The sequence below is a fragment of the Pezoporus wallicus genome, unplaced genomic scaffold (assembly GCF_028554395.1).
Source record: "Pezoporus wallicus isolate ANWC-B61680 ecotype Strahan unplaced genomic scaffold, APGP_CSIRO_Pwel_v1 contig_5418, whole genome shotgun sequence".
In the NCBI taxonomy this organism is placed as follows: domain Eukaryota; kingdom Metazoa; phylum Chordata; class Aves; order Psittaciformes; family Psittacidae; genus Pezoporus; species Pezoporus wallicus.
Window position 1 is genome coordinate 3,680,621 of NW_026640709.1, and position 11,635 is coordinate 3,692,255.

Here is an 11,635-nt window from a genome sequence, read left to right on the forward strand (position 1 = left end):
TTTTCGGTGCACAGAGGCACAATTCACAATTTAAGTGGCAGTTAAACCATCAACACCAGGTTCGTTTGCACTTTGTAAATTTGGGGTTGCTTACCTATGCCATACTATGTTCTCATACACCTTTTTCAGGGAGGTCATTTGGGATTTTGCGCTGTGTTACAAGAGCAACTTCATTTATTTCTACTATTTTTTCTTTTTAAGTTTCTGTGCCAAAGGTAACTTATTTTAATAACAGTGAAATTAACAGAATGCAATCTTTCTGTGTGAAATCGGAAATAAACGCTGTAGCAAACACACTGTAGCAAAATGCTGTAGAAAGAAAAAGCTTTCGAGCTTTTCCTTTATACATGATCTTTTACAAGTTCTGAAGAGAGTCTAAGAGAGAATACCACAAAGTTTAAACTCATAACAACCACATTGTGGTGATCTGAAAACCTATGGACACAAAAGCTAGAGAGTAAACCAAAGGAGAATAGCTATAGTTTTTCCACAAGTCATCAAAATAAAAACAGGGAGAAAAAACAAACAGAAAACCAAACAAACCTCTAGAAAGTTGTGTGGAAGAAGGACCTAGCAGCAATAAAAAATAGCAAATTAGACATGAATTTTCATAAGTAAACCCACAGGATTTTGATTAGGAATGTCAAAATCATGCCATTGAGCAAAAGTAATATTCCCCTAAATGCAGTTTTAGTGCAGCCTTACTGTAAGTAGTATTATCTTCCTGGCACTGAAATTGCATGAAAATACAAAATTACCAAACCTAAAATATCACTGATGACAAAAGTAAAAGGAATAAAATGAATGGGTATCATATAATAGAGTTTAAACAATTTCCACCCAGCTTCACTTAGTTTTCTGTAGTAACGATGAATTACACAAGAGGGAGCTGTGATCTGATAAATGTATCAAAAATTTCCATGTCAAGTATTTTCCATTCAGTATTCACAGAAGAAAAAGCACATGGTGATTGTGCTGTTTTGTGTTCCCCCCCCCCCCAAAAAAAAAAAAGAGATGGTGATAATCTTTCTACATTTTGCAGAAGCATTTAAAACCAAAGTGTTATCTAGTAATTTTGTCCAAAACATTTGTCAAATATTTTCATATGCTTTAGGTGACTGTTTCAACATATTTCTGCTTTATTTACAGGCAGGGACTGGAGCAGAAAAATGACTTTGCAAATAAGAAGTAGGCTTCTAATTTTGGAACCAGTTTTAACATTCCAACTCAAATTACACTCTTCCAAAATTAAATTGGGAAAAACCCCCATAAACAGCTATTTAATGATTCCCCCCCCCCCAAGAATTGTTTAAGAGTTGACATGTTAAGATTTGACATGTTAAGTTTCTGGCCTTTTAGATAATTCTAATTTTCAGAGGCTATAGATGAAATCCTGCCCTGAATTAAGTAAATGGCATAACTCTGTTTTGTCATCAGGAGGGCCAGGTTTACACCAATTTTTGCATTAGCATGTAATACACAAATGTATTTGTACACACACACTCAGACACACTTTTGCACTATCCATATATAGGTGTATGTTTACATTTTGGGAGAAAAAGCCCCACATGAGCACCTGTCTTTAGCCTGGCATTTTGTGAATTTGGAAGCTACTCCAGGAAGCAGAGCTTTAAAAAAGTCCAATGTTTACTAATAGTCTCATTTCAGTAACCAATTAGAACAGTCAGCTGCCAAAACAACAGAAACTCAGCCAGAGGAAGCAGAAACAAGTTACTTCAGCAAGCAGAGTAACATACTGAAGAATACAGAAAACACATCTTACTGACAAGTACTCTTACTCTACCTGACCAAACTCAGAACCTGGTGGGAAATAGTGTAAGTATCCCTCATGCTGTCAGTAAAAGGGCTATTTTTGCTTTACTACTTCAAGCAAACAAGTGGAGGGCAGAAGGATCATAAGGGCAGATTGTGAATAAGAAAGATCATGAGTGCAGAAAGACAGACCAACCCATCCAGGAGAAACTAAAAAGTAACTGCACAATGGGCCTTTACGTATTGATGTTCTCAGAGTCTGACTACTAGCACAGCTTATTCTGAACACATACTCATTCTTGTGCCTTTCCTGGCTTTCTTGCTTAATGAGGAATTATTTAATTCCCAGTTGCCATCTCTGTGTGCTGTTCAGCCTGTGTTTATATTAGTTATGTCCCTTTTCCATCTCCCACTCTCTCCGCTGCTTTGTCTTGTCTCCAGTAAACAATTTTGCCCAGGACCAAAAGTGCTGGGGGATCACTGTCATGAAACAGTCTCCCTACTTGCAACCATGCAGAATTATATCAGAAGCAAAACAATCTGTATATTCTGAATACTTTCAACATGTAAGGTTAACTTAAGTGTATTTGAAGTAAGAAAATAAGGTTAGAAAGATGTCTTCCAAACTGACATTCAACATGAATTTACTCTGAACCATGGTTTGAAGATTCTATAGTAATAATATAGTTCTATTTAAGCCATGTTTCATTTGGGCTACAAATTTGATCTCAATTTACAAGTTTTGTTGATTAGGCTGAGAAATTTGAAAAAATGCCTTTTACCACACTAAGGAAAGGGACAATTTTTTTGAAGTCACATACTGTCTTGGAAAGCAGCGTGTGAAAGTTAAAGAGTGTGTCTGATTCAAAGCAGCTTAGCTATTGATGATACTATACTGGTCAACTCAACTCAGTGTAGACACTTTCTGTTCCAAGTGTTTGATGTTTTCAAGCATTTCAGGCTGAAACTTGGAGTTTATACTTGACACTGTGCATGGCATTTTGCACTTACAGTATGTTTCATTTTGTCCTTCTTAATTTTTATCCCTAACCCTGAAAGTGTTCAAGACCAGGCTGGATGGGGCTTTGAGCAACCTGATCTAGTGGAAGGTGTGGGATTGAAGCTAGCTGATCTGTAAGGTCCCTTCCAGCCTAAACCATTCTATGATTTTATGATTTAATAACACTAGTAGGACTGTTTTCTGGTTTTCTCTCACTTGCAGTTCTTGTGCTTGAATTGTTAAATGGTCTGAAACTGGCAACTTGCCTGTGACAGAGTGATTTAACAACTACATGTGCAATCTTCACCCATGGTTTTCAATTCTGGAGCACAAAATTCTAAATAAAAGGTGTTAAGATATCTCTAACAAGGACAAATGTTTTAAGCTGTTCCTCAATAAAGAATGTTATCCAGTAAAACCAAAACATCTATCTGTGTATCAAGCTGCAGGATGTACCTTAAAATTAACGCAGAGTTGAACAAGCCATCTAATAGACACAGAGTTCTACATCTGCTGCTTAAACCACAACTGATTTCTTGAGTTAAAATACAGACTGATACAGTTATAACACACTTAGAATTGTTACAGGCTTGTATTTTATTGACATTGTAGACTGTTGGACAGCTTAAGCAACATGTAAGCAAGGCAGCCCAACTGATGGTCTCCTCAAAATGGAAATAATAAATGAAGACTAGTAGCATTCATCTGAATAGCTTGCAAATATTGCATTAGAAGGTAAAAGATTGGTTTGCTTCCTATCTTAGTAGTAAAATTAAAAAAGGAACAGAGGTACCCAGAAAGAAAATAGTCAAAATGGAAAGGCAGGAGTTGCATTCTCCAGTTTAAATAAGGTTTATTTAACAGAAATGTGAAAGGTAAAGGAGACTAAAGTTAACACAGAAGTTGATGATGCATATTTCCACCTTAACATGTGTGTATGATAACTGGGAATCCAGGGGAAGAACCCCTGTACATGCAAAAAACCCAGGAAAGGTTCTATAAAATTCAAGCCACTGTCCTGGAAAGCATGCTTTTGTTTAAAAATACTAGGAAAAAAAACCAACCTAAAAGTTCTAGTAGTTCTATAAGAAGTAGCCTGTAGTAGATAGAAAAAACAGTCAGTGCTTTGTTGATCTTTTATTCTCATTCAATTTTCCTAGAGTGCTCCATTTCTCAGAGAATATACTCATAGCAGTCTTTTGTTTCTATTCAGCATAGAAATTACTACTGAATTCTCTACTTCATGCCCCCCAGTGTCACAGGGGATGGGTAATGGCAGTTGCAGTCAGTTTATCACACACTGTCTCTGCTGCTCCTTCCTCCTCAGGGGAGGACTCCTCACACTTTTCCCCAGCGCCAGTGCAGGGTCCTTCCCATGGGAGACAGTTCTCCATTAACTTCTCCACTGTGAGTCCTCCCCATGGACTGCAGTTCTTCACAAACTGCTCCAGTGTGGGTCCCTTCCATGGGGTGCAGTCCTTCAGGAACAGGCTGCCCCAGTCTGTGTCTCCTGTGGGGTCACAAGTCCTGCAGCAAACCTGCTCCAGTGTGGGCTCCTCTCTCCATGGGGCCACAGGTCCTGCCAGGATCCTGCTCCAGTGCTGGCTTCCCATGGGGTCACAGCCTTCTAGGGGCACCCACCTGCTGTGGCATGGGGTCCTCCATGGGCTGCAGGTGGATATCTGCTCCAACATGGACCTCTGTGGGCTTCAAGGTGCCAGACTCACCATGCTCTGCACTACAGGCTGCAGGGGAATCTGTTCCTGTGTCTGGAGCACCTTCTCCTCTCCTCCTGTACTGACCTTACTGTCTGCAGAGCTGTTGCTATCACATATTCTCACTTCTGGCTCTGGCTGCTGTTCCATAGCAGTGTTTTCCCCTTCTTAAGTATGTTATGTATAGCAGAAGTGCTACCACTGTCCCTGATGGGCTCGGCCTTGGCCAGTGGTGAGTCTGGCTTAGAGCTGGCGTTAATTCTGTTGGACATATGGGAAGCTTCTCTCAGCTTCTCAAACAAGCCACCCTGTAGCCCCACCTCCAGCCCCCCAAAACCTTGTCATGCAAACCCAGTACCGGGTTCTTCTCTGAAGAGAGATGATTTTGATCCGTCAAAATAATCGTGCTGAGAATGCATTATTGAGACAACTCATTCATTCTGAAGACCTATGTTTCTAGAATTTAAGGGTTAATAAAATTTCCTTGGAGGAAATAAAAGGTTTGGACTGGTATAATTCTGTACATGGAAAGGAAATTAACATTTCTCTTATATTACTTCACATTTATAGAATACTAGAGATTAGAAGTGTTTCACAAACTATATATAGGACTCAGCTCACCTGCTGAAATCCTCAGTCCGTTGAGAGTACAAAGGCATTGACTTGGACAGACCCAAGGGAAAAGTTGGATGGGACATGAAGCATCATGTCTGGTGTCACAGAACTTGTCATAAATATTCCAGAAGGACATTAGTTTTTCATTGTTGCCTTAGCAAATTGTTATCACATTGTAAAAGTAATGACTCATAGGGAAAAGCCTTATTTGTTTATTTATGGCCACACATTAATTTTCATAGATTGTCGGAGTTTAAAGCAAAAATGACTCTTAGATTGTCTAGTCTGACCTCTTGTATGTCACAATCAAGCAATTTATGTACTACGAGTAACAACTGATAGTTAGACAGTTTTCTAATGGAAAAATGATGCATATTTGACCCTCTTGGGCACAAAAAAGCAAAAATTGCATTCCTTGGCAAATGCTGTAGCTGCTATGAAATTGTCTAGAAGATGGGTGTAAACCTCTCCTCTAGCTACACTGATAACAAAGCAAGAATCTGAAACTCCATTTTATAGCCTGCCTAGTCCTACAGAGGCCTATTTTGAGGAAGCCTGTCAGATCGTTACTGAAGGAAGGTTTAGACTAAAGAACTAACTTCTAGATTTTGGAGATGAGGTAAAGTAAAAGAGAAAAAAAGCCTCTTCTGGCACTTCTGGGCAGGTTCATATTCTAAATGCCTTAAGAATGTATAAAACAAAGTGCAGGAAGTTTAAATGCTTCTAGCCCCGGGTGAAAACTGACTAGAAGTCTAAAGGGGGCTTTAAAGTTGCTACTTTTTCTTTGTGCCTACAGTGGGATCTCAGCTGGAATGCAGCTGACCAAGTCTTATAGGAGACATCCAAGGCTTTAGTCAGATACGGCATAGCATGTTTGAAGTAGGAGGTGTTCTGAAGTCTTTAGAAGTTTAACTCCAAACCCAAATCTTGATGTTTTCTCTCCTGACTTTTGATCTCTCCCTTTCAATTGGTGTGGGAAGGAGAGATGGTAAAGCAAGCTGTGTATGAGAAATTAAATGAGAACAAAAGCTTGTCCAAATTATGCAACAAGGATCATTATGCTATAAAATTGCTCTTCAAATGTGGCTGTCAGTGAAAGATATTAAGATTTCAACAGTTACTTTCTTGATGAAGACTTAATTTCTTGCATAAAAAGGTTTTTAAGCTTAAAGCTGTGCCTACACAATTAGTGTCCTTTGGTTTTTGGAATGTTTGAAGGGTGCTATGAATGTTATAGAAGTATTTTTCATCACTACGGATCAGTTGTCTGAAATTACTTTCAGAATAGTCTCGTAATTTAAACAATTTACAACAAAGGTATCACTAGATAGAATGATTAGTAGATCCTTTTGCAATAGAACATATGTAGTTCTAGGAACTCAGTGCAGACTTGAGGGTTGTGCTGCTGTATCTTGGCCTAGAGTTGGACTTGGACAAAACCAAGCAGTAGCTAAATTTCATCTGCAAATTCAAAGGAGAACTTTAGTGGAGTACAGCAGAGAACAGAAGCCACAGGCTCTCTTTAAACCCCATTCTCTGTTTCTTTTATGGAATGGAGATTTTCTGTGTACAGTGGGGCAGAAGTAAGCTGTTTTAACATATCAACAGTGACCGTGTTCAAAGAAATAAATCTGCAGATAATATTCATGATGGTGGTGGTTAGTTTCATAGACTGCACAGAAGTGCTCATGTCACTGGAGGGCTCTGCTGTGCATATGTATAATGAAAGCCCACTATTTGGCCTAGGAACAGCCTGATATGTGGTTTTAAGAAAGCTTATTTTGACAATCATGCACAGACTTTCCTTCCTCAGTTTTCCCCCTAATCATCCTACGCTAATCAGTTACACAGTTGTTTCTTGTGGTGGTGTTATGATACCCCCACTACTTGGGATGGGAAATCTGGCCCCTGTTCCTAACTGTCTTTTTTCTGCTGTGTGGTCCTGGGCTCCTCTTAAACCTCTATCTGTAAAAGGCTGTCTACTGAATATTTAAATGACAGTAGATAATTAATTTGTGGGTTTACTTAATATTCCCCCAATTCTTTTTCCATTCTTTTAATATATGGAGTTGCTTTAATCTGATTTCTTTCCACAAATTCACTTATTTTACCTCCAGTAGAAAATATAATTGTACATGAACCAGAATGTTCACTGTTATTTATTTTCTCTTTTTACCTTCCCTTTCTTTTTACACATTTGTATTACAGATGTGCCTGCTAGACTTAGCTAGCATTTCAGCCTCTCTATGCTAGATCCTACATAAAACCTGCAGGAGGCAGAACCTATTAGGAAAAGCTTGGAATCCAATAAACAAGGGAGAATGTATTATTAGGTAGAAGAGGTACAAACTGATGATACTGCTTGTCTGGAAAATCAGTGGCTAAGATGACTTCTAAATATAGAATCTAGGTCTTTTAGAATTGAGTCCCACTAAACACCCACGGACCTATAGAACCTCTTTTTTCATAAAGCATCAGTAATTCTAACTGGGTAGAAACAGTAGTACTGTGTGACTTAGACATACGTTTCTCTTATATGGCCCTATCCTGTTACCTTTGTAATAAATATAAAGAATTCTAACGGCTATTTAGTCCCACTCATCTTGAAAAGCAAATAAGTAAAGGGAGCATACCTTCAAATAAGCTTATACAAACTGTTTGGTGCACAAAGTGTATTTTCACAACGTGGGACTGGTTAGCAGCTATGATGGAGAAAAAAACAAACTGTTCAATTTAGACAATGATGACTTTTAACAGATCACAGTATAACTTTGTTATCACCCATTTTCATATCTAAATAGCCTACTGACAAACAAAGAAAGCCAGACACAAACATTCAGCATTAATGTAGGTGACTGTAGTAAGGTCACATCTATTACTCCTACTTTCATTATGGTTAAACAAATAGCACTGATTTCTCACTGTTGTAAGGGTTATATGTGAGTGTAGTTAGAGTCTTGTTACCTATAAAGCCGTAATCCTGAAACCTCTTACACGTATAGATACCTTTCTATTGTTTGTGGGTGGATCTTAAACCATTTCACAGACTTAGCATATTGAGTGCAGAGAAGTTCAGTCAGCTTTCTGTGTATGACTAAGGGAACTGGATCTCTGCTCTGTAGGTCTGTCTGGTGCAATCTTAGGCGACCAAATGTCAGGGGAAAGAATTTGTCACTTAGGAGTGGCATCACACAACTGTGGATCTGCAGCTTCCGTTGCTGGGACACATGTACGTGGCATGCCTCCTTGTGGGAGCTTGCAGGCTTTTGAAACTGTCTGCACTGTGCAGCTAAGCGCTGTTCAATGGTCAATCTTTTTTCTTATTACATCATATATTCATTTTGTTTTATTACTTGTTGTATTCTGTATGTTTTAACTGTGTTATCTCATTCCTCATCACCTTAGATAAATGAAAACTGACCGTATTTAATGTTAAGTCAGCAACCCTGTTAAATACACTTGAATTTTCATGTAGGAAAACTTTTTATTTTACAGGATCAGAATTAAGTCTGCTTATCTATTATTTTAATTATTTTAGAAGAAAACATAAAAGGAGACCGAAGGAGACTAAATACATAGAGAATCAGAACTTAAGAGAAGAACAAAACAGAACAGAAAATTTTCTTGAGACTGATAACAAAAAAGGCAAATAAGAATCTACTGCTGTATACTTAAATTTCCTCTGTTATTTGTGATCTCTGGAATTTTGCACTGGTTTTAACATGACATTTCAAAATATCTCTGTTTTCCAAATTGCCATATTGGACTTTTTCCACAGCTTTACTCTACTAGGCAAACTAGTTCTAACCATCTATATGTAGCTATTTTGACATATATGCTATTTATATGTTATTTTAAAATTTATTTTCTTTATAGTTACTTACTTTTTCTCCTAAAAATACACATAAGATTAGTGTTTATCTAGGAAATGCAGAAGTTCTTCTGGATTTTTTGTCTTGTGACTACTGATAAGTTTAGATTCTTACTGCATCTGAAAAAAATTACCTGCCTTCCACTTGAAGGCATTCACACTGGTGTCAAGATGTGTCAAGATCTTTTGCTGTGCCACCTCCACTGAAAGGCTGTCAAGGTGAAAACATTACATGTCATCCTAGCTTCCCACGCTACATCCAATTTTAATTTACTCTTAAATTGCCACATATCTTGTGAGCACTTGTGAGTATTCACAGTGTATCACAAGATATTATAGTACACTGTGAATACATTGTATTCTATTAAGTAGATGTTTATAATCCATGTTTCCTTCAAAAATAAAAAAATTGAGGAATACAGCAAAATGAAGGAATACTGCACTTTTCAGATTGTGGTATTTGTAACTGTTTTCTGCAGAAAGGAAAAGTGAAAATGAGACATTAGTAGAAAGAGACTATGAATTGTACATGATCTCGGAGGAAATTTTGCCAGAAATAGAAGACTGGCATCCAGCAGTTCCAGTGTCACAGCTGCAGGACTGCTCTTCCCCTTTTCAGATTAGATGCTCTTCCCTGTATCAGTCAGATACTTCTCTAAATAACCTATATCAGGCAATCCTCACACAAGCAAAACTTCCCTTGTTCATGTTTTAGAGGAAACAAAGTTATTACCATATTATTGCATAAGCATGTAATTTCTTTCATTTGGCTTTCATCTTTCATAAATACGCAAGCTCTCAAGACAACAGAAAGTAAAAATATTGGAATGTGAAGAAATTTTAGTAATTTCTACATCCATTTATTTATAGCTTTATAAGATATATTCAGATAGCTACAGAGATGATACTTAACTTTCTCCATTGACTCTGAACAAAGCTATCCATTTAAAAACCTGCAAAGATCAGACATTTCCTACGTTGGTGATGTTAGCTGCAGAAAAACCACCACCCCTGAAGCTGATTTCCTGCCTGAGAAACCATAAGCTAATTGTAGAACAAAAGGTACGTTTTGAGAGGTCCTCCACTTTCAGCAGTTACTGCGTTAAAACATATCTGATGCAGAGCAGCTTGTAAACATTTTGCATGTTCTGTGGAGAAGATATTCTGGTTGATGTATGCTGTTAATACTGCTGGATGTGATGATATAGCATGAAGTAAAGCAAGCTGCATAGTTTAGTGTCAAAATTTTCAGTTTCAGCTGCTCCAAAGAGCATGTATTTGGGTAAAGAGTAGGCAGCTGCCTTTTTTTTCAGTCAACTGTCATCTTCACTAAGTCACTTTCCACCTGCTACTTTTTTGAAATACTAAAATGCTTCCCACTCTCTTCAAATCAGTTACCAAGATTCAGACCTATGGTGCCAGGATAATGTCTATTACATGACTGACAATGAAAAGAACAGTGTGAAGAAAGCAACAGGTAACTTGTGGCACTTAGCAGGCTGGTTTTGTGGCTTCTTTTTTAAATTGAAATACATTCACTGACATTTATTATTTATTTATTATCTGGTGATGATGACTCCTAGTTTTCTACTAATTTTTTTAAGCCAAATGTTCAGCGTATTTAATGTCCAATTTGAACTACTTTTTCATAATTAAAATTATTACTATTAACGAATGAAAATAGGTTAACACCTAAAAAAAACAGATTTTCAGAGAACAGCTTTGTTATCTTAGGCATTCAGCTTCTAAAAGTATTTAGGCACACTGTGTTAAGTGCTGCTAGGTCTGTGTGATGTAGATGTGGGGTTCATTTCTAAAATACAATAGGATGACCTTAAACTGAGACCTTCTGACCATCCACATTAATGGTCTCTTAATATAGTCCCTAGGAATTTTGTTCATACCAGGGCCTGAAGGAAGTCGTGTGGCTCTGGAAAGCTGCCCCTGTCTCTTCCTGTCTGCGTTTGAAACTTGTGTGTGAAGGGCTTGAACACAGGAAGCCAAGTAGAAATAACTTCAGAGCTTGCTGGTCCTGGCTGGGATATGACTGCTTCACAGGCAGGAGTTACTTTATCAGCATTACATGACCTGCCAAGGGACAAGGTACAAAGACAAGGTGCCCACAGGAGAGAAGAAAAGGGGTTACAGGTACTGAAAATAATCTCACCAATGGTTAGCACAGTCAGAGTGTTATAGTTTAGGCTATAGACCAGTAAGACCCAGTCCCCTACGTTAAATCTATTTCATAAAGTTGGCTGGAATAGTACTTAATGAAAAGAAGAGCCATAGGTGTTTAGGAGCTGTTTGAATTTATGCCATTTTGACTGATTATTTCAAAATATCTAGGACCCGATGCATAGCAACAGTCAGCACTAAGGATAACTGATGGTTTCAATAATGGGTAATCAAGTGTAGAGAAAACTGAAATATCCAGAGTGACTGGTACTTCTGAAAGCAAAGTCCAGATGTAGATTAAAGTTTTAAATGCTCTGATTTCATCCATTTAAGATTTTCAAAACTTGTGGTTGTGGGAATGAAAACACTGCTCATTCATTATTAGTAGCACTCTTTCATTTTTCTGGTTCTTATTGATTGCAAGCCTAATGAACTTGTAAACCAATAGCAACTCCATTAAAATCCTTCTGACTTTGTAGTGTTCTA

The 11,635-nt window shown here is 37.8% G+C and overlaps 1 long non-coding RNA gene across 1 annotated transcript; it reads left to right on the plus strand.

The window, feature by feature from the left end:
• The first annotated feature begins 10 nt into the window (after positions 1–10).
• On the plus strand, positions 11–8,703 carry LOC130605046 (uncharacterized). The gene is made up of 4 exons (XR_008973598.1): positions 11–59; positions 1,150–1,188; positions 1,658–1,836; positions 8,642–8,703. It is a non-coding gene; the product is annotated as an uncharacterized LOC130605046 (long non-coding RNA).
• Positions 8,704–11,635: the final 2,932 nt, after the last annotated feature.